This window comes from Pseudopipra pipra, chromosome 4 (genome assembly GCF_036250125.1).
Source record: "Pseudopipra pipra isolate bDixPip1 chromosome 4, bDixPip1.hap1, whole genome shotgun sequence".
NCBI classification, from domain to species: Eukaryota; Metazoa; Chordata; class Aves; order Passeriformes; family Pipridae; genus Pseudopipra; species Pseudopipra pipra.
Window position 1 is genome coordinate 4,530,206 of NC_087552.1, and position 27,374 is coordinate 4,557,579.

The following is a 27,374-nucleotide window of genomic DNA, read 5'->3' on the forward strand; positions in this document are numbered from 1 at the left end:
ACTTACACAAGTATCTTTAGAGTCCACTTCATTAAATTTTTTTCATTCCCCAGAGGATGATCACATCTGGTAAGACAGAGAGAGAGAAAACTCAGAGCTAGTCACAGTAAGAGGGAAATTTGCTGTGATCACCCAGTAAATGCATTCTATATCTGACAACTTATGCCAGTGGCCAGACTGGCACCTATGTATGGATAAACCACTGTGTCTGCATGATTTAAATGTATTTCAAGGCAGATAGGTTTTCACATACTATTTCACAAAGTATTTCCTTCTCTGATAAAATATTACTAGAACACTTCATTGAAAATAAATAATACAGATATAGGTAACAGCAGTCAAAAAATTCGATGGAGTTTGTAGAAATAAAAAGTAACAATGCTGGAGAACCATAAAAAAACCCGAAAAATCCTTTAAAACTTGATAGTGTCATATCATGTATCTAAGAGATATTTACTGATACTTTCTTTCTTTAGAGAAGCATGTAAGAAAATGAACTTGCAAAGCAACATTTATTTTTTCTTGCCTCACTTTAATTAGATTACCCTACTTGGGTTTAAAAGACTTACCTACACTATAATAATCTGTATCTGCCAGCTACAGATTTTTGCTTTAGAATATAAATAGCACATTGAGAAGTTATTAGCATACAAACTGAATTCCTTTTAGAAAGAACTGACTATTCAGGTGCTGTGTTTTCATATTTATATATAGATACCCATACACACTTTTTAATCTCTCTGCTCTCTTGTAGGTAACAAAAACTTTTTGATGTTTCTTTTCCTTTATCTTGTCGGGGGAGAAATAAAAAAGAGAGCAATAAAAAAGATTGTTGGTTACTTGCACACTTTAAGGCCAGGTTATTAGATTAGCAATAATTAATATTTGATTAGCACTGCCATTAATGGGAATCCCATCACTGATGCCCATGAACTGTGAATCAGGTGAAGAAGCCTGTGAAAATTTGTTAGAAAGTCAGAATTAATAAAAAGTTGAGTAAGGCTGCATAAAGAGAAGGCAAAGCCAGATCTGCACTCCTGATACTTACACTGGACACAAACAATGGGAAATATGAGACACACAACAGCTCCATTTTTAATTTTCTGACTGAACCCTGTATTAAGACAATATATTATTTAGCATCAGTGGAGTTTCCCTGGTCTGAAACAACTGAAAGTGAGATCAGAGTCAAATCCAGAATTTGCTGGAGACAATGGAGAAGGACTTGAGGGAAAAAATCCACAACCTTAAGACTTGTTTTTCCCTTGAAAACATCACCAGATGAGATGGTCTTATCAATCCTACAACACAGATTGATGTGTTAATTAACAGTTATGAGAATAAGAAGTATTAACTTACTGTCCCTGCACTTCCACTTGAAACCAGATGAATTTTATCTTTAATTTCTCCTAGAAACTGAGGGCTTGCTTTCCTTTAGTGCTCTTGAAACAAGCACAAGGCAAATTATCAAAGAAAGCAACTCAACAAATACAAAAAATATACTTCATTCAAATTACTCGGAGGATTTTGCTGTCAAGTCATTTGAAACTGAATCTTGAGTTGTAACTGAAGGGAAAAAAAACCCCAAACCACAAGATCTGGTGTCAAAGATCTTGAAAAATAACTTGGCCTTGCCAAACTGTCCCTCAAGATCTGCAAACACACAGTTGTCCCTGACCTCAAGTCAACATAGCACATAAACCTGCCACTTTTCTCAGCTCTTGAGTCACCAAAATAGGACTTCCTCCAAAGACAAAACGACTTATTTCTTGAAATCAAGTTATTTTAATGATGTTTATGAACTACCAGCAAACTACACTTACCTTACCCCCCTGAATCACACCAACCCTTTGTTTGAAGTAAAGCAACACGCCCCAGTTTCTGTTCTCATTCAGAAGGCAAGATTTACAAACTATCATGCTGATGGCTTATGGGGTGCTTCTCACTGAATACAACAGGTATTTTTAGCTCCCTTCAAACCACTGCAAACGAAAGACAAAACAACAGCTGACTACCAAAGCACAGAGAGACACTTCCATTTCTAGAAGAAACTTTGATCTCCTGACTGCTGTAGAAGATGTGGAGTTTGGGGCAGATCATTTTAATACAGAGATTGTTTTCCGTGATATTTTCAGTCAATTACCCCAGCTTCCCACCACAGATACATAAATCAGACACACGCTTTCTTAATTATTGGAGGGAGTGGCATTATAAATCTCTGCTTTTCCCAAGATCTACAGCCTCATAAAATGAGAATAATGTGCATCATCTCTCTTGCATAGCTTCTGGCATGTCATTTGCACCCTCCTTCCAGCATAACTGAATGCTCTGTGGGATATTTGTAGTAATAGTCATCAGTCTCTCTAATGAAAGAAGCCTGGAAAAAATATGGCACTTAAACTATCAGATGCTATTTCAGAAAAATAAATGCTAACATTTTCCAAATACATCTGATATTCTTACTAGCATTAAACTTGGGTATGTTGGTGAAAACATTTGTATATTGGGCCATCAGGACTGAAGCTAAAACCAGCTGGAGAAAACAGAAGTAATTTAATTTTATGACATTTCTCTCTCACCAACAGACCCAAATAAGGGACAGGGTGGAGAAGGGCTGCTCTCAGGTGAGTTATCTGTGCCCCTTTCTGTTGCTTAATGAACCTACACTGTAACTCTATAGGCACTTAAACTCCTAATACTAGGTGGTGTTTAATTACACAAGTCATATTTAACAGGGATAAGAGTCTGTTCCTCATGGAGAAAATTTAGAGGTCTGGAAATTAACTTCCTATTTCAGTTCCTGGCTGACAACCATTTTATTGCTTATTGCTTTATCATCATAAATCCAGATGCATTAGGTTTAAATTTCTATCTGAGAGCTACTATCGGCTCAGTTTAACTTTCTATTTGAGCACAAACTACTACTTTGATAGTTGTTCCTATCACAGAGCCTGTAGAAAAAATGCTGTTTACCAAATGCAATAAAGATAAATCTTGGGTGTTGAGACAAACCCAGTGTAACATAAGTTCGATTGCGATTGACTGGAGATGCTGCCACTCAGAATTACCCTGGATTCTGCAGAGTAATTCAATCTTAAACCAAAGAACAAAGAAACAAAGTCTCCCAGTTTGCAGAGTTCCTGACTTCTGTAGGGTCAGTGACAATGAACATGCTCCCTGGGAGAGGAAGGCACCACAGGACATACGGCTCCGAAACCTCCAAAGCCCAGGTCCAAGCCATGCCTTAGAAATACATTGCCAGTAAAACTGTTCCCTTGAATAACTCAGCTTTGATTTCCACCAAAATTCTTATTATTCTAGAAGCCTCCCTTCTTACCTCCTACTTTTAGGGTAGCTACTCATCATATTCATTACCCAGTATATTTGATCACCATGCTCAGTAGAGATGCAGTAGGAATTAAGGTAACAGGAAACCCATTTTTCCAAGCTTCTCCACGACAAACATGGTATTTCATAAAATAATTCCACTGCCCGACCTGGAATTTTATGCTCCCTCTGAGCATGACATATTTTGCACCTATGAAGTCAATCAAATGCCAATGTTATTTTTTCTTTTATTACCCAGGGCCAGTAGAGCAGTTTCAGTAAAAATAATTTATACCAACTGTTTCCAGTTAATGGAAATTCAAAGTCTTCAGACAGTATTTTTTATTTCTGGTGCTTGAATTCTCAGAGAAATAGCGAAGCATAATTGATCCCATATGCTTTTTATTGTTTTCCACATGAAAGAATCACGATTTTCAGTGGATCATCGAATTATGCTGCGGCCCTGTGCCAAGTCATCAAACAGCGAGGTCACATGTGATGAAGGTGCAGTGTTCAAAGCATGTATCATATCCTGGAATTGAAGGCTTATTTCACTTTGTCTGAGTGAACCCAGCCAAGAAATTTTCTGGGGTTTTCCACAGTCTCCTTGTAAATTATGGGAACGAGTCCAAGAAAATGCGCAAATATTCATCGCTAAACAACAGGATTACAGAACACTCTCATTTCTAAGAGTACATCACACTGGAGCCAAGCCATTGCTTCAGCCACTTCAGAGATGCTAAGAACCACCAGTATGAGGTTAACTGCACCTTCCATATTTCAGGAATATCACTGACACAGAAAAAGTGTTGCTGGGCATCACGTTTGCTGATTGTTTGGAGTATTAATTTATCTGCTTTACATGTCTGCTTCACAAAATCACAGCTAAAAGAGTATTTTTAGAAAATCCTGCCAATTTTTCAGCTTTGGGGAAAAAAACCCACTTTTCACTTTGTGTGCAAGTCTACAGCAGGTTGAGGAACTGAACCTTTTTATCATTCTTTGACTAATTTTGTGAATCTATTTCACACTTTTACTTCTGCTGTATCATTTGAAGCCGAAAACTTGCTGGCAGGAGAACATCACCTTCATGACACGTGTCTTCCACAATGGAGCAATTAGGCACACATCCAAGAACTACAATTCCAGCACCAAGTGACAGTCAAACCCTAAGCTTTAAGACTATTTAAGTCACTGTAGTGCTTCCAGCTTGGACAGGGCTTTAGTAAAGGGGAGACACTTTCCATGCTCTGAAAGTTTGCTCTTCACATCATACAAGGAACAACATAACACAGGGAGTGACCAGGCAAACGGGGATGTATCTGGAGTTATAGAATCTGAACTGCTCCACAGGGGTGTTGCACATGCCTTTGTCATCAGCACAACAACTTTTCTTTTTCATCTCACATACAAAACCATTTCTAAAATAATGGATACATCACCAAAAGAATTCATCAGAGGTTGAGGAAATAAAACTTCCATTTAACAGTTCATGAGGCCAATATTACCAGCTGAAGTTCAGTTGGCACCTTTTATCCAGTGGTGGGATTTCTGAGGAGAAACAGGAACCAAGGCAGATTTTATCTCTCAGCACTTCTCAGGCAGGAAATTTAATTTTTCACCTTCTGGAAGGGTTTCAGCTGTAAAGACTTTTGAAGGAACACAATGGCAGTATGACCTAACTTGATGGCTTTAAAGAGAGGAAATACTGAATTTATGGAAGGGACTATGTTATAATCCAATACCTTGGCCTTTGTTAGAGACAGAACAAAGAGGGCTCTAGGGGATGATCTCAGAATCTTTGTCACCACGGCTCCTTCAGATCACGTGGATTTATGAAAACAGCAACCTTCCCTCAAAACAAGAGCAGGCAACCAAGACTGAGGAAGAGCCTCGTTAGTCCTCTCTGCACACAAGAATATAAAAATGGCAATCTTGCCATTTTAAAGTTCTCCCTGCTTTTTGCCTCTCTGGATACTCTCTCGTTCATAAATCAATTAGCTCCATTAAAGGATTCCTTTATACCAGATCAAGACCAGAACTCTGAATGGCAGGTTTCTCCAGGGCTTAAGCCCTTCATCTGCTGCTTAGATCAGAAACAGAAAGCACAAAGAATGGGATGAGAAAACAGTCACAACAGAAATTCTAGCTGATGTTCATCCTAGAAGACTTCTGAATTTGATAGACTGACCTTGAAAATCAAATTTCCCATTCCATAGACCAGTATCTGTTGCAAGAGGACATGGCAAAATTGTGGTAGTATGCATGTATGAGAGGCAAAGCAAATGTTTACCTATCAAATATGTCCACATATGTGCAAACACCTATCAAGTGTAAATACCTACCTACAAAGTTTTCACACTCAAGAGGACATTTTATATTTGTCTCTTTTTTTTTGGAATTGGTTTTGAATGCAGGATTACCCTTGCAGCTATTTAATTTTTCTTTTTTCTCCTCTGCTTTTTTTTTTTTTTTAAATTACACATTCCTGGGTGTCTGCCTAAGGGAATTTGGATGCTCTCAAAGAAAGGGAATGCTTAGGTCTGTCTCGGCAAGAGGAAATAAGATGAGGTTTTGCTGGAAATTGCTACAGAGAAAATAAAAGGATTGGGAAGGAATCTGAAGTATTAAACCCCACATAAGTCCAGCTCCCTGTTGTGAATTCAGCAGCAGTTTACAGCCAGTTTTGATCTGTGTGTCTTACCCTCATTTTCTGAAATAATTTTTATTTATGTTAAACACACACCAACTTCACCCTCTAAAAATGCTAAACCCTCTCACAAACGAGCTCCCGTGTAAATACTGTTGGGTAAACAATACTCAAAGAAGTCAAGACACTATAACAAATAATTAGAGCTGATGACTGCAGCTATGAAATGCTTTTGCCAGGGGCAAAGAAATTAATAATCCTGCTGTTGTACCGTAGCATCTCTTATGCAAAATGCTTGTCTTGACTATTTATTTAGATGTGTGCAATGAGACATGAAGCTATGGTTTCTGTAAAATCCCCCAGGGGAAGCTTAGAGAGCCAAAACATCAGGGTTTGGGGCTTTTTTTTGATGTTGTGTTCTGTAATACCCTTTGCATGTGTTTCCCAGCTCTACATATATAAGATTAGAAGCAAAACAGATCATTTCTCCAGCAGAAATTTTGCCATGTGGCTTGAGAGATGGCAAAGTATTCCTTGGTATACTGTCACTCCACATATCCTGCCCCCTTGAAAATTTTATTTGGAGGGTGACAGTAGCAGTAATGTGTGCTGATGATGAGTGCACTCCATTCCTTCAGGCCTATTCTGGGGATTTACTATGCTAAACCATACTTTAAAAGCCATAGGTATACCCTTTGTTTCTATATATTGGCATATACTCCTTCTCACAAATATCCCACGGATTATATTCCCTCTTGTAACATAGAGCCCATCTGGAAATGCTTCCAACTGCACACAGTTCCTATTTCTTTGTGGAATATATTCACCAAAATGGCCAAGCCAAATGGGAGGAAGCGCAGACTTTTAAAAATAAACAAAAGAAAGTCAAGACAGTTCTCAGCTTTGCGCTGCTCGTCCAGCCCCAGCTACAGAGTTGAATTAACAACATTTCTACCCCACATCCAAGGACCCTCTGACTCCTCATTTGCTCCTGTTTACAGTGGAATATTTAACACACTAGCAATTCTGTGAGAAGGGCAATGCAATTTCACCTCCTTACTGCCGCACATCCATCGCGGTCGACCATTTCCTCTGCGCCGTTCCACAGCCTGTAACAGCTCTGGAGTCCAGGGCCAACGGCGTGAACCCAATTATCCCATCTCTCCTTCTACTTCCCACTCTCCTGGGAGCATATTCTGAGCCATCTGCTGTCAGCACCAGTAGGCCTGCAGTCCCTGTAAGTGTGGAAATTAGTTCAGGGTCAAGGAACAGGAAAAATCTCTTTTCCCACATGTTGGTCACTCCGAGGCCTTGCAAGTCACCGCTGTCACAATCCCACCCCAAACACGCTCCCTGCTCACAGCTCCTCACAAGAACCATCAGTTGCATGGTTCCAAGATGCGAGTTTTTTGGCTTTATCTTCTTTTAGGAGTTCTCACTGTGGATCAGGATAGATGATGAGTGAATGCTCTGCCCATTTTTAAAAGGTGCTGAACTCTGCTTGAGAACTTAATTCTCTTCAAGGCAAAGAGACAGCCCTTGTGAGCACGAAGGAACGATTCCCAGGGACTGTCACCACTGCTAACAGATGGAGCAGAGCTGTCACCAAAGCAAGCAAGATTTAAATCTCAGCTGGGAGTCCAGGAACTCCCCAAACTCCCTCATCCCGGAGACAGATGACAAACTGGACCCCTATTTCCAACACAGCCACGCTATGGGGAAGATAATCCTGACAGCTTTTGCATTAAATGGCTTCAGACAGATACAACTGCCTTAGCAAACCTAACCAAGGACCTATAGCTGGGACTAGACATGGTCAGAGGTGGATTTCAGATTTCTTTCATTTTTTTTCCTGACAAAGGTAGTATTTTTCTGTCACAGAGCCTAATGAAAAAAAGGTCCCTAGGAACCAGAACATGCCTGGTTCACTTTGGTAAGCAGAGGACCACTTTGAGACTTGGGAATTATGTCCTCTGACAAGGGCCTCGCATCCTTCCCCAGAAACTCTGCTTAGCTTAGGGAAATGTAGATTATTATTATTGCAGAGGAAAAATAAATCAAAACGCCACAGTTCTCTCTGGAACGAGACAGGATTAGAATATTATACTGGAATACCAACAGGGAAGATCAAATTCCTTTTTGGCATCCGGAACCAAACTCTGCAGCATGAGCATATTTTTGGCTCTCTTTTGGCTTATTTAGACAGTAGCACTGACTCTGCAATTACACCTTTTAATATTGCAGAGTAGTAATTATCTCTCCCTCTTTTATTCACATTTGTCACAGCAACTCCCAATCGTGCACAGAAACTTTATACAAGATAAATGTGACTGAGCAAATCTGAAACTCAGCATCACTTCTTCTTGCCTTTCAAGGCAGCAGATGAAGACAAAAAGTGTTCCTGGAAGATTAACTTGATTAATAAAAACATCTGCAGGCTCAGTGCTGGAAAAAATAAAAGTCCTCTTCTGATCCTCTGGCTAGGAAATCTATCAGTGTAGATTGAGAAATGTGCTATTTTTTCTAACAATGAATAAAACAGCTGAGATATACTTTGTTATGTATGTAGGGAGCCTAGTAAAAAACACAGATAATCTGGAATATTGTGTTAATGTGCAACTATCACTGACAAATACTGATGACACTGGAAAGCTGGAAGAGAAATGCTTCAATACTCTAATTGTCCAAGACAACCAGAAAACTCACCTGATTACACTAATCCCAAAAATAGGAACCATACCAGGGATTTCCAGCTAATAGACTTCCTAACTAAAATTGGAAAGGTAGCAAAAACTCAGGGCTGTCAAACTGCACTACAAGGTTTCCACAAATGTACAGAAAGTTCCCATGGGTTTCATGAATTGGGTGTTAAAAGCATGTTCAAGGAATAATGCGGTTAATGCCCAAGGTCTGATCATTTCAATAGCCTTTAGCTCTCAGAGCTTTTCAGAAAGCATTTGATAGCACTGAACATCTTGAGCAGTTCTCAAACAAAGGCTGCTTGGGACCAACAACATCCAAAAGGCTTGAAATACTGCATGAAGTGCCCTGGTAGAACAGATGGATATAAATCCTGTTCCTTCCAGGAAAAGCCATGAGTGCCTCAAGGCTGTCTGCTTCCTCTCCTTTTAACTTTTCCACGGAGACAGGCACTACTTATGCATCCTATGTGCATCTCATGTTTTATGCTATGGATAAAACACTGCTGGTGTGATGTCCAGGTAACCAGGACAGCTACAATCAATGGTAAAGCTAACATCAGGTGACTGAGAGGAAACATAAAAGCACTTCCAGGTCTCTTCTGTTCTTTACCTGTTCTAGCTCACTTTGGTGGACTTCCCCCACCAACACACCTTATCCCTATACACCCAGGAGAATCTCCCCACTGTCTGTAATGGGAACAGACTCTGGCCAACAGAGCATTTTTGAAAATCCCCTCCTCAGCGACAGGAGGGAAGCACAAGCCACCATAATCACACTGAGAAAGATCAGAAACACGTAAGCAGTCTGTTACCCAGACCTTTCCAAAATCAATACCCCCAACCAGCAAAAATGATGGAGACCAACCTCTGCCCCCACGAGGAGATGATCACAGGAGCAGGGGCAGCATCTCTGAATGAATCCTTATGCACCCTCCACAAGGCAACAAAGAGAACAAAAACAAGGGGTCGCAACAGCACTTTGTTCCATATTCTTCCAAGAATATATTCACTTTTGTTTTAAAACATTCAGGTCTTCTTTACCTTCTCATGACTTGCTCTCAGGTCACTAAGCAAGACACAGCTATTCCACTTCCAGATGAACTTGTACTATAAAAATTCAGGCTTATGACAGGAAGACAAAACATTCCTGCTATTACTTGCTATGCTGCTAATTGTTCCTATTTTGTTTATTTTTCTGGCAAAAAAAGTAGGATCCGCAAAGAGTGGAAACCATCCTCCAAACAGCACATTATTCCATTGAAATGCAAGGCTTTCTAAGTGGTGATAATGTACAGCAGAGCACAGGAGTCACCAGTGTGAGCTGCTGCTGCTCTGGAACTGCTTGGAAAATGTTCCTTTTCCTTTTTCTTGGAAAGTAAATGGAGACCATGGACTGAAGTGTAGAGGCCTGACATATCCAGATAGTGATCCCAAGGCAAGGAATCCTGCCTGCAAGGCTCTCTTTCACAGCCATCTACTCCTGCAGTTGTCATTCCCATTTGCACCCAGTTCCTACCTCACCTTGCAGAGTGGAACAGCATCCGAGTGCTGCACGGTGGTAACAGGTGGTGATAATCCCACAGATTTCCTTGAAGATATTATGGGAAATGAAGTTTTCACTGCCTGGCCCACACTCCTAATGTAAGAATGTGAGCAAGAGTATGGAGGACAGCTGGGAGGGGAGGATCTGCTTCTGATTAGAGGGGAGGAATATTGTACTCCTTGCGTGAAGGCTCCAGGACCAGAAATCATCCTATGCCAATGCTGCCTCTGAATTTTAATCTTACTGACTCCATAGAGACCTAATTCCAGCTGATGTATTTAGGGACAACTGATGCTCTCCTCTCCAAACTCGTTCTGCACACAGTAATGCTCAGCCATTTTGGAGGCACAGTGCTCTTCCTGCACTTGGAAAAAAGGAAGTGATTCCAGCAAACGTAAAGAATCTATCTCTTTGTTCATTCTGAGCGCAGAGAACAACACTAGTGTCTCAAACATATCAAGGGACTTATTTCCTGAGAAGTGTTTCCTGAGTTAGTTCAGAATGATTTCTAAGAGCTCACCACAGCTGATAGTCAAAATAAATCAAATGGCAAACAATGTGTAAAAAGGTCCTCAGTTAAACTGCCAGTCACATCTGAGAAAACAGGTATTACACATCTATATGCCATAAATTCCCAGAAGCATTCCATTGCTGCTTTGCAGTGGAAGCTCCACTAAACTCAGACTTAGACAGAGCCATAAATACAGCAGTGAGGTGCAATTAAACAGCTCCCAGCGTAAGCCATGGGTTTTACACTCCTTTTGCAGTGTTATAAAACAGTTCCATCCAGCACAGGCGAGCAATGAATCATTGCACTCAAACAACAGGACCCATCTTACAGTCAAGGGAATCCCATTTCGTTCCTGGGACAGGACAACGTTTTGCCCCCCCTCCAAGGAAATCAGAGGAATTTATGCTGCAGAAAGGACTCCAAAGCAAACACCCAAAGCAATGATGCACTGAACTACCTTCCAACCTGGAAACCACATTAGCTGGGGCTGCACAGCCCTTTCCCAGTTTAAGAAGACCTGAACAGTGGGTTTGCTAACTCAGGCCAAGAGCCAGGCTCTGCTGCTTCAAGTGTCAGTGCTGGTTTATCTACAGGCTACTGAGTTCCACCTTATGGCTGTTCCAAATCACAGCAAACTTAAAAGGTCTTGGCTCTCCTTTTGCGGTTACTTTTGTCCTAACTACATTTGCAGATTTATAAAGAAGCTAAGCAGCAAATGCAGAGGGCTGAATGCCATCAAGCATCAGGCTCACTGAGGATGCATTCTGCTTAGCTCAACAGATGATAAATTCAGAGGGTGCTAATTTCTAGTGGTGTCAACTAATGCAGAATGACATTGAGTGTTTTACTATAACTGCAACAAGCATTAGGATTCCCACATACAACCTCTGAGCCCACTCAGGAGGAAAAAACATAAAAACTTTGAATGGTACTCAATACATGGGATTTCAATAAATGCATACCACCAGTAATAAATGTGACAATAAAGGAGGTAAACAAGCAAGCAAAATACCACCAATTATTTGCAACAGTGCCATCAGTGCTAAATCTCCTCAAGCCTGGACCCATTTGAAGAGGTTCAAGTTGAATGTGCTGTATTCCAACAGTCTGATGTTTGATGCTACAGCCAGAAAAACAGAGACAATTCCAGCCCCATGTCGCTGTCTGGGCGGAAGGCAGGGAGACCTTTGATGTGGATACAGAACACACACCCCTCAACTTCATGTCAGTGTTCCAGTTTACTTTGCTTCTGGCTTTACATACAACATATGTTCAGTTATTAGAGGTTTTCTGCATATTACATCACTGTTACAAGTGACCTCATGAACTCCCACCACTAATTCAAAAGGATTAGCGACACTTGCTCGACATCGCTTTGAACTTACTTCTGCTGAAGGATGGGCTGGTGAACAGAAGCACATCCTCCTGCAAAAATAATAGAAAATAGGCTTTAGTATCTGCTAGAAACATGTGTACCAGCAGGCAACCTCCTGTTACAACAGGGAATTACTTTTGATAAGGCACACAGCTTTGATCAAACCCTCATACCCTGTTCAAATACATTCACCCCCATTGTCTTATGCAGTTCCAGTGGCTAAGCAACTTCAGCTTCAATTACTGCAGCCTGGCTTGTGATAGATCACAGAATCAAATAGCCACAGGAAATTATACAGAGTTCTAGATCACAGCTGTTTCCCAAGTATTCCCAAGAACTTGAGGACAAAAGGCATTCAGGGGTTTACAGCTCTCAAACAGGATTTTGCACTGAAAATACCTTTTTCTTTCTTTGAAATAACAACAACAACAAAAAAAGCTGGTTTTATACTTTAAAGAAAAATCCACCTTTAATTAATTACAGAATAAACAAACCGTGCAGCCATTTTTTGGTTTAAATTTCCGATGTGTTACTTTCCAGTGTAGCAATCATTTAAGGCTTTGTTTTGTTGTTCAGATTTGGAAACAGAGAAATACGAGGAGCCTTAAGTGAGGAGTAGACAACAAATAAATAAAAGAGTGCAGCACAAAAGCACTGTTTTTTCACTGAAAATTGTCCCATCTGACTGTTAAGACACTCTCTTTGCTGTAATGTCAGAAGCAAAGGTTCACGAGGAAACTAAGGGGTCCTTCCTTTGCCACTTTGGGATTCAGAGCCTTGGGTTATAAAACCAGCTTTTCCAAGGATAAAGACAACCACAAAAAACATACTTTAAAGACAGATGCACCTGCTTCCCCTTCCTCTCTCCTCAGACTGGCTCATCCCCAGGTGTAATAAACTCTTTTATCCCAGGCCATTGCTCTGCAAAACAGGACAACCAGAGGGCAAAATTCAGTCATGTAATGTGTATGTTATAAAGGTAAAAATAAAACCACTGCAAAATGTACATTCACAAAGCACATGTTTTGTTTCATACAATTGTTCTTCACATCCAGCTCTTGTTTCTCTCTCCTTCAATTGCAGGGAAGACCACTTGTCTTATGATGAGTGTACAGCCCTTAGCACAGCTGTCAAGCAACTCCGGAGTTGACTGAAATCTAGAAGACAAATAAGATAATGGAACCCACACACAGTTAATCTCAGCAAATCCCAAGATCAAGTATCTGCCCTGAAACAATCAGCCCTTTAAAGGCAGCATGCAGCTTTCACCTTTTTGCCGAGTTTCATGACATTTTTTTCATACACAGAAAGATGGGTGGTGGTGGTGTGAAAATTAACTAAGTGTCATGTCACTCTAAGAATTTGACACAAAACAATGCAATACACTGCTATCCTATAAATCTAACCCAGGTTGGAATTTGGCCAGTGCTGCACCACTGGAAATACAGTTTGCATATTGTCACATATTTTAAATACATGGGTAACAATATATATCAAAAGTAGATTTTTCTCACATGGGGAAAAAGGAAAAAATAATTACAAAAACATAGCCAAATTTTAAGTTAAACCAAATCCAAATAATAATCCCCAGGCAACCATTAATTATGTGGTGTCCTCACTCAATTGAAAAGCCACTGCTGCATCTGTGGCTTAAGGGGCAGGGATGGGAGAGATGGGAGAGCTCTGTTGATCAAATAAACCACAGTACTTAATGCAAATGGAATATTACATAGTTTGAGAAAGCAGATAATACAGGCTGAGTGTGTTGGGTTAGCCCATGGCTCACAGCAGTTACATCCACTGCCTTCCACTAAATACAGTTCACAGTTCTATCCATTAATAATTCACATGTAGGACAATATCAATCTGAAGGGCAATGCCAAGCAATCTCTTTTTGGCCAACGGTGTCTGTGCCCCTTCTGCTGGGTCACAGAATCAGATCTTCTGCTAAGAAAAAGTCAACATAACTCTCCTGAACTCTGTGCATATGTTCGTTTACACACCACTCATAACAAGAGCTGACACTTCCATTCTGCAGTTCACATCTCTGAGTTTTCAGTCTTTAAATTCAATTTTTACCTGGATGCAATTTCCTTCAGAAACTTTATAACAAGATACACTTCCACGGGCTGTAACTCATCCTAAAAAAATCTCTGTTTAAAAGTATCAACTTTTAAAGCTGTTAACAAACGTTCCAGACTTGAATGCCAAAACCTTGGCTCAGATCACATTTGATCCTCATGGGAATTTAACACTTGAAAATGGCAGCCCTTATAAGAAATAGCTGCAGAGTTTTTTGACTGGCTGCCTCTTCCTGAAATCTTGCTGAGTTTTGCAACTTTTGCCTTTCTACAGTGAGACAGAACTGAAGAATTGCAGGGAAATGAGTTTGTCTTGAACGTACTGGCATTGAAACTACAGTTAGATAAAAAATATCAAGTCAGTTCTGTAAATGATTATGTTCCCATGAGTTCAGTGGAACACGTGACTTACTGCTTTTATCTTTCAAGAGACTAATTGGGAAGCAAATTTCCAAGTTCCATGCCTGACTGCACAAGGAAGATGAATTTTGAATAACCTACAAATCCCAACCCACCAAGGACTCGTCTCCTTCTCCAATAGGAAACACAAAGGGTGCCACATGACCGACCCCAAACCCAAGGCTGTTTGAATTTCAAACAGCAGATTAACACGCTGAGAAAGGCAACCACAAATACCAGCACTGAGCAGGCCAGAAGGAACATAGGCAGCCTCACAGATATTCCTTCAGAGGACAGAGAAGTTAAATTACTCAAAAAGCTATTCACTGCAGACTTTTCACTGGGATCTAGTTAAAATGTAAACAACCACTGAAAATTCAGTTTGTTTTTCCACTTCCTGTGTTATGCAACGTCCTCAAGTTACACAAGGCTGTTTTTTCAGCTGGATCACAACGTGGTAGCATTTGCAGGCCAGTGCTGATGTTTCATTAATGATCTCCATAACAAGAAGATCATTGTTTTCTTTCATGTAAATGCTGGCTAAGTTACAAACACATTAAAATTTATTACATTCTTTTTGATGGCCCAGTATCAGAGAGAAGGTCATGTTTCCTACCAGTAAGGACACTCCAATAATGTGGAGGCTATTTTGGGTGATTCAAAAAGCCACAGAGTTAATGAAGTCTGCCAGCAAAGGAGGAAATCTCGGTTGTTCATGTCAGAACAAGAAGAGAACTCAGTTTGTTAGGTGACATCCAAACTACTCTGTATAAAAAACCATCTTGTGCAGCTGAAACTCTTCCCAAAGAGTCCAGACTAACAGCTGACTCAGAATAGCTTCCATTTTTGCTTTACCACAGCCTCCAGAGCACGGCAGGGCCAATCCATTATTTCATTCGTCATTTATAAACCACAAACTACAAGCAGTATTTATCTTCATTTTTCTTAACTATTGATCTAAACTGTTTTAGTTATTCCACTGTTTGGAATAACTAACTAGTTACACTAGAAAGTAAAAACAGCACCCCAGGCTGTGAAAGAGAACAAGCAGAAGACCACAGTGCACACATCAAACAAAACTGTAATTCTTAGAGTAACATTTTCAATTGACAGTGAGGTTTCAGTGCACAAATCACTCAGCAAATACATTTTCCCAAATGAAAATCTTTTAGCATAGTAATGAACTACTATAATATTGAGAAAAAAACCAAAATCACATTCTACGTGGAGCCATACTTAGTTTCAGGTACAAACTGAGGGACCTGACACCTTATCATCTGACACAACATCTTCTCTCATGAATGCTTGTGGGTTTCATTATGCTTCTTTCAGAAATACTGAGATGTTGGATAACTACAAATGTAGTCAGGAACCAAGTGTCCTGATGTCTGTGTTCCCAGTTTCTGCTTGGACACAGAATCACAAGCAGCCAGTCCCCAGTGCTCTTCTGACTGAACCTAATGATGCTGACTGACTGCCTCTGTTCGTGCAGCTCTGAAAATGTCAGAAAAATGTGATTTTAAAAAAACCAGTATTTGAGCAGTGCAGCAAAATAGGCATATTTTACTGCAGGTAATAGTGACAACTACGTTGCATCAAAGTCAAAAATACATTACAAGGCGTGTCAAAGATCCCTACAAAACTATGTTCTGGTATCTTGAGCTCTGCATAATTGCTCACCTTAGAAAAAACACTGATGTAAAGAAAGTGTTAACTTTCCTTTACAGGAAAACATTCCTGCTTTTACCACTGGCAGTCACATTTTCCTAGGTCACATCTTATCCTAGTAATCCACAGCAGTGCAGAGCCACAGCACTGGGAGTTTGAGCAGGGATCAAGATCTGGCAGGTGCCTCTGGAGAAAGCCTGCAAAAACACTGGGAAAAATATTGGTTCAAGTTGTGAAATCAGCAGGGAACACACCACTCATTTTGCACTTTTGTTCTTGTGCTTGGAAGGAAAATAGATGAATGCATCTTTCCAGATTTCTTGGAGAAAGATCTAAACACAGAGAAAGACGGCCAGGAAAGGAAGGGTTGAGAAGTTGACATGTGCAACAGCAACAATAACCTAAAGGGAAAAGGCAAAGAGGGGAAAAAAAAGACTAAGAGGGAAACAGACTTGGGATCATACCTAATCTATTCCAAGAACTCTACTAAAATATGAGAAAAGGTTCAGTGGAATTGAGAACACAAAGGTAAAATCTTCCAAGGAAACACTCCTGACGTGTGCCAGGACTTTTGCAACAGCTAAAGTGCCCTGTATTTCATATGAAAACCACCTCAACTCAGATGAAATGAGTTCCTTGTGCATCTCATCTGCTCTATTCCTAGACTGAGATATTCTCTCCTAAGTTTACATACTCTACCCTGCAAAGCCCCACTTTTTGACCATTTCTGCTAGAGAAGAACAACACTAATAGCCTGTTGCCAGCACATTCTCACTGGTTATTCCAGCAACTGCACTGCAATATCAGAGCAACAGGAATGGCGTGAGGAAACACTTCAGGCTCCAATGAGGTAAATTTGTGTTCAAAAAGCAAATATGGCCAAATGAAGCATAAAAAAAAATAAATCTGTCATTTGTGGCCACAGAGGAAGTGCAGTTCTCAGCTAGGAAGATCTAAATTGCCAGAGCCACTGCAAGGGATTCTAGTGTAAGGAAATACAAGATCCAGTAGCAGCTTTTCTCTTTTCCCCTCCTCGCATCTACACTTAGACATCCACTGTTCTGTCACTGAATCACTACAGAGGTTGGGAAATCAGCTTGGTTCACAGAGGTCCTAAATTTCTGCAGGTCTTGTTCCAGTCAATGAAAGATGCAAATGTTTGGATTGTCAGCAAGTAGGGCAATGAACTGCCTTGTGCTCCAGTTCCCAGGTCCATAAAGTGCGAGCAATTCTTCCTTCTTTTGAAAATGCCAGCAGAATTTTACAAGACAACTGCAGAAAATCCTCTTTCCTACAGTCCCTCATGCCAGTTCCTTTATCCAGTGTTAGTGCCTAATGAGCTGTCCTTCTCCATAATGGAACATCCAGAGCAATGAGCTGGAAGCCCTCAACACTCCTCCTACTCCCCCATCTTCCCACACAGCTATTTATGTCACCCCTGCCTGGTACCTCCTCCTTTTCTCATCTGGGGATGACAACAGTTCTGCTGCAGCAGCAAAGAGGTGAGAAAGCAAGGAAAGGAAACTGTCAGAGAACATATTCAGGAGTAACAGGGATGTCAATACTATCTTAGCCAGCCTGATAATAACAACAGACCTAAAGCAAAACTGGGTAGGAGGTGGCCCTAATCTACAAATATGACAGTCCAAGCAGGTTCCATTCAGCAGCTCTTTTGCTGTAACAATATTATTGCACTAAAGTGAAATATTTTGGCCTCACTCCAGTAATAACCAAGGCAGGTTATTGTTGTTCTGGAAGAAAAGTTTGCTCAATGTGATGGAAGCAGTCACTGCCTACTGGAGAGAAAATTCAACAGAAATCTCTCTTTGTTCTGGGATTCTGGGCTGAGCCTTGATTTCCCTCCCTGCTGTCAAGAAAAGGAATACTCAGCAAGCAGGACCTTAGCACAGACAGTTGGAATATACGTTGCCTTGGTCTGGCACAACGCCTGTTAAAACAGACAGACATTTTCTTACAGCCATAAGACCTTCTGGCTTTACCCTGAGCCAGACAAAGTCACCTAAAACAAAGCATGGAGTGCAAATCAGATCTAGTCAGACTGCACACATTTTATTGCTGGACTCTATGGGGCATCTTAGAAATCCTGACACTCCAGCCTAAGAGTATAATATAAATAATGAAAACATTTTGATAATTACAGACTGTCAAGCTGCAAACCTAACAGAACAAGTTTAGGCATTCAAATGCACTTCAGATGTATGTGCATCAGCCCTTTGGCAGCCAATACAGTGAAAAGAAAACATCAATAGTTGCACAGAATGTAGAGCAGACTTAGCCAGACAGTGCTCTAACTGGACTCTGACTTCCTGGCTTGTCACTGACACTGTCACCGTATAAAGCAACGCTGGGTAGCAATTAAGTGAGGGCTGTTATTCACCCCTAACTCAGCAAAGGAACAGAAATGAATGAGCTTTCCCAGGTTGCAGTGGTTCCAGATTGTCTCTCAAAGGGCTGCATCAATTACTGTCACTCGTTTGTCGGCGGCGTGCCGTGATTAATCGGCGGGCTCCGCATTTCTGTGTGCCTGACGTCAGGCACGGCTCCGCTCCCCCAGCTGCTTTACTGGTGGTGTGGACCACAACGTTCCACACCACGGACCTTGTCAAGGCTATATTAATGTCCCACAATGGACCCAAGCTAAAACAACTTAAAACCCTGCAGATTACCTATATGTGCTGAAAATAAAGATGTAAAGAGAAGTGACTGAAAGATTTAGTAGAGCTGAAAGCCGAGAGGCAAAAACGAGCAAGAGACTATGTTTTTTTTCAGCAAAATAAGAATGTTATGTTGGCAGAATAAGGGAATTTGTTGTCAGCATTAAAATATGTGGAGAAGTTTTTATCACTAATTCAGAATAAGTAGCACTTCACAAAAACTCCCGAGACATTTCCAAAGTAAATTGTTACTTAGCAAGAAGGATATCAAAACCAGCCTTAAATTAAAAGCACAGGACAGAAGGACAGCAAGGAATGTAAATGGTCTGTACTGTCAAACGCAAACAATATCAAACACAACTAGCAATGTTTTCCTTCCATTTCCATACATGTCACAGCATGACAACAGCACCTTCCTGGGTCCAGGAGTTGTGGGCTATGTGATCTCTGCCAAAGAAATGGCATAAACTTACTTCCACAACTTTATCACTCTGTTTCTATCTGTTGTCTCACTACTCATAAGAACAAGTTTCTGCCTCCACCTTCCCCACAGATTTACTGGTCCCAGAAGGCAGGTCCCCACCGTTGTGATGCAGAGCCCATCTGCATCTCTCAGGTGCCATCAGCACCTTGGACAGTGAGAGGAAACCAGTAACCTCCTTCAAAGTTCTGCTCAAGAATCCACTTTTCCCATTAATTTTTTAATTCCCAGCTTTGGCCCCACGCCATACACTTCTCCTTCCTTGTCCTTTGGCTGTTTGTTTCACAAGATCTAATCCAAGAGGCTCTCTGAAGTAGGTCATTCTACATTAGCTGAGTTTTTCTGTTCCCAGCTGCACACTGGGAACATCACACACATCTTTCTCTTAGTTCTGTAGCAAAATTCAAAACTGCATTGGCCTAAAAACACAACAAAGTGTGGGCTGGATTTCCATTTTTATGTTATTTACTATATTCTACCTTGCAGGCTTACACACACTAATCCTCCTGGATGCATTCAGCACAGGACTGATCCCTGGCCTCCAGCTTTGAAGCAATTTACTGCTTCTGCACACGCAGCAATGTTTTAGATAGAAATTACAGGTGGCATTGGCAGAGTGTTATGCTGTAGAAGGCTCTGATCTGTTCACCTTACGACCTTAGAAAAAGTTCCCAAAGCTTTGAATAAATCAGTGGTATTTCATACACCTTGTCATTGCCTTTTGATTCAGGGTTTCCTGAGACAGTCAAATTTGAAGAGCAGTTGTGTGACAGTAGGGGAATTAGAGCAACATGGAATAGATTTGGCAGCTAAGCTTGACAAATCCAGCTTAGAAACAGAACAAAAGAACTTCCCAAACCACAGGGTGGAGGTAGAACAATTCTTTTAGTCAAATAATGCATTCAGAAGAAATGCACAAGAGTCCTATAATACATATGCCCCTTTTTGTTCTAGATAATGTAAATTAGTTATAAGATCATCACAAAGACCCCCAGTCTTAAAACCTTGGTAATAAAATCTACAGCACTTAATACACTTAAAATCCACAAGAGGGCAGGCACACAGGTAAACTGATGAGTGTAAAGAAGACACACATAGACAGTAGATGAAAAGAAGCCCAAGACATGAAATATGTGTGGTTTGGTTTGGTCCTGCTGGTTTGTTTCTTTAAGAAGAATTTGACCAGAGCGGGTTTTCATCCTTTCCAATATAAAGGTGGAGCTGATTTGTCTTGCTCAGTCATTATGAAAGGTTTAATTAATAATAGAAGACATGTCTTTCTTACTGTGTTCACATTCTGATCTGTGCACGTGCATGCATACGTATGTCAACTTCTAAATTTAAATATATTGCTTGTGCTTGCTGTAAATGGTGAACTCCACAACCACATACTTGTATTTACTATAGTCATTTCTTCTAACATGAGTATAAATCAACTTCCCAAAGCAAAAATTAAGGAAGTACAAGATTGAGAACAGGAAAACATTTTACGTTTTCTCAGAAGTTATACTGCCAAAATCTACAGCAGCTGTGGATTCACCCAAGGTAAGGCTGAAATGAAACACAGACCCAAGGATTCATCTCTGGCCTATTTTGCTTGGTTTCTAGAAAATATTGTTCTTTATGTCTGGGCCTTCTCAAATTATGGCGTGAGGAACACCAAGTGGAAAAAGAGATGGCAAAAGCAGTTTATCCAGCCAGGATGTGCTTTCAGAAAAAGCAAAGCCAAATGCCACAGCCATTTTGAGGGCACAGCAAATATGTAGTCCCAGATTCTTTAAGAGTAGGAGCCTTCATAAGTTGTTTTTATCTTTCTGTAAATTCCTTTTGAAGCAAAACATTTAAGTATTTATCCTTTATTGACAGAGAGATGAACTGTGGCTAAAATGGACAACATCCTTGTGGACATGACAGTCGCCCATATCCTGAGCAGAATCTGCCAGACTCTAATTTAGGAAGCAGCACAGTTAATCACAGGAAAATTGTAATTACAGGATTGGCTACTGACTGGGCTTTTATATTCACAGGGGAAGTCACCAGCAATTATGAACAAGTCTGCTGGGAAACACACACATGTTAAGCTTTTTAGGTTTAATAAATGTATTCTCCTGACTAATAGCTTGACACAATGATCAGTACTACGCTCAGGAGTAACAATTTACAATCACCAGTAAGGGCTCCACAATCTGACTATTAATTTTCTATTTCTGGAAAAATCTTGCCTTGGAACATTTAACTGGAAACTGGTTGTATTTCTGCTTACTGAGGGCATTTTAATATTGCTGAATGGTGCGTGATTGAATGGCTAAATACCATCTTCTCTTGTCAGCCTTTTAAAAGGAATCCAATCATGAGCTAATCCTAAAAGATAAAGATATACCACTATACATAATAAAGTTCTTATGCTAATATGACTCAGAAAATAGAACCTTTTTCATCATCCATAGTGAACTGGTAGTTACTGGACTGAAATCAAAGTAGGATGACAGTAGTTTATGACAGTTTTTGACTGAGAACAACTAACTCTTAACCAAGAGGTAGCCCCTTTGCCACTTCTCCAGTGATTGACTGAGTGATGTTCAGTTTTGTGGTGGCACAGAAGGCCTAATTTCTACAGACTGATTTTTAGAACCAGAGAACAACAACAAAAAATCAAAATAACTGATTTCATAATTTTTTTCCACACCAATGGTCATGTGAATGCTAAGCCACATTCAAAGCTTATTTCTCCTACTATGACTGCTAAGCTGATGAAAAGAATCAAAGCAAGGAGAAGAATCACTGCTTCCAGCCATCCCTGCTGCACTGTAAAGGACTGGGCAGGAGAACTTACAGCAGCTTTGGTTTGCAGGTCTCATTCATAGCTCCAACAGAGGACTCACTGGTCTCATTGTCTTGTATATTAAGAGCTAAGCCTAGTCCTGTCATCCCACAAAGTATTTTGGATATGGCTGAGGAGTTAGTTTAGAAAGGGATAACCTCACCTGCCTGTTTTACCAACAAGCACCCTCACTGCAGAGGAAACTTTCCATCGCACTCATTTGAGAAAGACTTTCAGCCCAAGTCACTCAAAAGTGCAGGACTTGCTCTCAGACACACAGAGTGAGTAGAGAAAACAAAAGCATAGGAAGAGATTTCACAGAAGGTGTCCTTACATGGCTCAAGGCTGCTCTAATCACAAGGAAGGATATGAAAGCTCAGGCCTTGGCACCCTCTGCCCAGGATAACTGAGTAATACAACAACCTCTTCTTTCTGTAAAAGCAAAACAGTAGAAAATGTCCTCTGCATAAGCTGTCATCTGGCAAGATTTAGTTAGAAACTAAATTCTGGGCTTAATACCAGAAGGAAAGGCAGCAAGTGGCCCTGGTTAGAAACAGCAAGTTCCAATAAGCAAACACAAAACAGTGTGCATCTTGTCTTTTTGTTAAGATTAGTGTATCTTAATTTAATAATTCATCCTCCTCTTGCATCTTCTAGATTGAATCTGATTAAAAAGCTACTTTCAGCCTTAGTTTTATTATTCAAAGTTTTTAATAATTTGAATAGTTCTAAGTGATAAAGGAAGGAAACAAATTGAGATCTGTAATGACAAATTTTTTCTTCCATGCCCAAAGGGCTTTTTTAATTTCATCTCAGCAGATTCGATCCCTAATGTACTTCCTATGAAACTGAAAGAATTGCATACAGGCATAGAAGACAATAAAGAGACCAATCCTCAGTTTTATCACAGTAGAATTGACCTATGTTAAAAAAGTCAGACTACACCAGAAAAAAGGGCTTGAATGTTTTAAAATATTTAGAACGAGATATAATTTCATGAAACAACTTCGGTGCTTCTTGTCTCTCGCAAAGTGGATTATGATCTACCTTGAATTTGGCAGGTAAAGGTTGTTAAAGAATATTTTAAAGTCTCAGGTATGACACAGAAAATGATCCCAGTATTAGTACCAAAGAGTTAACCTGGTTGATGCTGCAGTGGAGGTCTCTGATCCAGCAGCAACCTCACCTGTTGTAGCACTTCCTCCTAGTTTTGTTTGAACAGCTGTTAAACTGGAAATGAACCTGTGGATTTAAGGGCTTACAGTCTTTTCCTTGTAGAAGGATAACCAAAAAAACTCCAAAACCACAAAATCCCCAAACAACTTTTATTAATGGTTCCTTTTTGCTGAATGTCCTTCTCAAAGAAAAAACAGAACCGAAAACAACCTCTCTTCATTACTGTTCAGCAAAGAACACGTGCTGTGCATGCAACTAATGGAATAAGAAAACTGCAAACCAGTTACTCCCAGTTTACTACTTGCTAGATGTACCTGATGCTGTACAAATATGCCAAGAGACACTTCCTTTACTTCAAGGATTTTAGAGCTGAAGGTTATGAACACACAGTCAATGATATTTGAAGTACAGCTGTTTAACTGCATTGCTGAAACTCCACAGCTGATCATGTGTTTGTTTGAGATCAAGGTGCTTATGGGAAATTTATCTTACATAGAACCAACGTAACTTATTAATAAAAGGTCATGGTTTTGTCTCACTGTTGTTCTTAAGTTTGTTTTTAACAAAAGAAATACCAAATTAAAACTGGAACATTTTCTGGTTGTATTTGTACAGAAGGGAGTCCCTGCTTACCAAGACATCCTGTTAGGAAAACCTAAATAATGGAATTAAATTCCAGTCTTTAGTTAAACTCTGCTAATTTCCAGGACCAGGCACAGAATTGGGCTTCAGAGCTCTACAGAAGTGTGGTGTCACCTTTCCTTTCTAGACTGCCTTTTATATATCTCACCTATATAACAGTTGGTGCATGTGCACATGGTCCTGTTGGTGAAAGGCTTGTGAGACCACACCCTTTCAAAAAGGGGCCTAGTTGCCCCCACCTAGGGGGCAACTCTTACTACTTTTCTCTTTCCTAAATTGAATAATATTTCCAATTTCAAGGAGGGCATGACAACATTCCTGCATATATTTCTACCACCAAGGCAGACACTAAGTGGCTTTGTTGTTGTTTCTCCACCTCACTATCTAGCCTGTTCTGAGGTGCTCAGGCCCAGGACACACAGTGATGGAGATCCATGGATATTGTCTTGCCTACCTCAGCTGGAGCCCATGGAGACAACTGGACCATCCAGTGACATGGATGGGTGTTTCTCCCTCACTTCCTTGTCACTGGAGGGTGGTGACAGCTCGTGCACCGTGCACAGCCTCTGATGCCACTCCTGGTGTAACATGAGAGGGAGCTGATGTCAGCAAAGCCACAGGCAGGGACCTGAGCACAACAAAGAGGGCTGGGGGACAGGGAGCAGCAAACACTTTGCCAACACTGAGCTTGCCAGTTCACTCTGCCTTTGCTCACAGCATACCACAGGTTCAGCAACAGATTACAAAGGAAAGGGGACAGGGGATAAAAGAGACTCATAAAATAGACAATAACTAAATTAAATAAAATTTAGACTGGCAGTCCCAGATTGAAACATTCAATGAATAATTTTCCAGGTCAAGGAAACTGTTTATCAGTGAGAACTTTTCAGCTGTTGCTGCACATCCTTCAATTACTCCATCTTCTTGATGTGCCACAGATTGCACAAGAGACAAAAGTCAGCTGTCAGAATTCAAGTGTGTTCAAGAACACAGCTTTACAGCTGTAAGTGCTGCTATATTCTGAGCTCACACTTGCCTAAAAAACTAAATAAGCACATTTCAACTCTTACTGGGAAGAGAACCCCAACACTTCAGTGCCATGAGCATGTGATTGAACTGAAAACATTTTCCTGTACCCTGTTCACACACTGACAGCAGCACACTGAGCTCCTCCACTCAAAGTGATACTTTGGAGGTACTGTTATGCTCTATCTTTTAAACTAAAATATTAAAATATAATCAGAGATCTTTGAAGAATAACAGCACTGGTACTTACACATAAGCAGAGCAGTAAAGGGTGCAGTTTAAAACAACATAAAATGCCTGGCACATGTTAACTTACGCCATTTCCTCCTTTATCTGATTTCTAATTAGGACTTGATAGTTTAAAATAAAGGATGCATCAAGTCCTTCAGAGTCATACAGACAAATCAGAATGGTAATGTTAGCAAATGAAAGGATATTTATCTCATTAATAAATTGTATCACCTTTTGGCATACATCTGATCAGAATGAAAAGCAAAAGGAACCAGTGAGACTGCCGCTGTTCCCGACACCAGAGATCGAGTTCTCTCCAAGAGGGGCCAGCTGTAATGGAAAAATAAAGAGAACAATAGGAATGTTATGATCTGCAGAATACATACAAAGTATGGAAAAGAATCACAGCCTTCTAAAATGGCAGTGACTACACTTTACCTCAGGAACACCTCTCTCTCTAGCTTTTCATGTTATTAAGTAAGGTACAACTTACTATGGAAAAGTCGGTATTTTAATAAGTGATGATTAACAACCCAACCTACAACATTAAAAAAATTAACAATTACCTTTAAACCAACAGGTTTCAGTTTATCATTTCTCAAAATCAGGTGAAGGGAACATCCTCCATTTTTCCCAAAAGCAATACCAAGTGGGAGGCTGCCAGTGGAAATTTTCACTCAAAGAAGAAGGGTTTGATGGTTTGTATTTTTCTTTGTTTCTTTGGTTTGTGCCTTTTTTTTTTTTTTTAAAGAAGGCTATGATCAAATAGAAATATACTGCATAATGGGAAGTCTGCATTGCATGTAAAATCAATTACACAGCCCATGAATTCAGTAATCTGAAACATATTACCTCTGACTGCGAGAAACTGCAGGCCCTCATGGAAAGAACAGGGTAGTTCTTGCCATGGCAACCCCTGCAGGTGCTGAGCCAGGGGCTGGCTCTGCAGGAGCTGCTTTAGCCCAAAGGGAAAGTTCCTGGAGGACACGAGGGAAGAGACACTCACCTGGAGCGGGGCTGCAGCCTCCTGCACCTCCTCCTGCTGTCCCACGGAGCTCTGGCACTCCCACATGGATCCTGTCTGTCCCTTCTTCTACTGGAGCCATTAACAAGATCAAAGCTTCAATTATTTAGCTGCTGCTGCTGATTACACACAGCATGATTAATCTTAATATATATATACAGTCACTTATCCAGAAATGATTAAAACAAAGGTACATTCTCGTCTTTAGTTGTTGACTTTCAGCAATTAGTTATTTTTCTCAAAAGCAGTTATTAACCCTAAACATGTAATAACTTTGAAGCGAAAATCTCTGCCAAAACCCCCACGCGAAATATTTAAATATATTACATGATCCTTTTTCTTTCAAAAAAAAAAAAAAAAAAAGTCTTCTTTGTTTTTTAACAGCATTGTCCCTCAAAAACTGCTTAGGAAACCTTCCCTTTCTTTTTTTAGTGTTTTTTTCCCTTCTGCTGTCCTCCATGCCTTAGTTTGTATCAACCAAATGGAAGAAGGAAAAATACAGAGACAGAAAAATATAAAGAACTGTAATCTTGGTTTTTCCAGGACTGAAATCTTGATTTCATTGATGTCAAAAAGACAAACAAACAAAAAAAAAAGTCACCCAGATGTGTCAAAAAAGTCACCAACCTAATTCTCCTGGCAGATAATTACAAAAATAAAGCTAAACCACCACCTCACATCTCAATATCTGGTACTGGTTGCTTTTGCTACCTCAACACTTAAATTAATTTTTATAAATTAAATTTTTATAAATTAAAGTCTTCTGGACTTAGAATTTATCAGAACAGTGTATTTCTAACAAAATCTCCACAAATAAGGAGAGGAAGTATTCTCTACTCCACTTCATAATGCTTATATTTGTCTTTCACACATACAATACACTGGATTTATAGGAACAAATTATTTGTATGGAACTGGCAAAGTCTCCAGGTTTCATGTACCTCTCAGGAAGCAAAAAGTCCCATAAAGACTTAGCATGCTTCTACACATAGGTGGGTCTCAAAACAAGAGAATTACTTACAATCCCACTTTCCCCCCAAAT

General features: G+C 40.1%; 1 long non-coding RNA gene across 1 annotated transcript; it reads right to left on the minus strand.

Annotated features, from left to right (window-relative positions):
• Window positions 1-11: 11 nt before the first annotated feature.
• LOC135412669 (uncharacterized) lies at window positions 12-26,753 on the minus strand. The gene is made up of 9 exons (XR_010429884.1): window positions 26,315-26,753; window positions 25,540-25,638; window positions 24,506-24,629; window positions 13,145-13,265; window positions 12,956-13,029; window positions 12,119-12,158; window positions 7,030-7,212; window positions 1,824-1,982; window positions 12-66 (listed from the first exon to the last, which is right to left on the minus strand). It is a non-coding gene; the product is annotated as an uncharacterized LOC135412669 (long non-coding RNA).
• Between the last annotated feature and the right edge of the window lie 621 nt (window positions 26,754-27,374).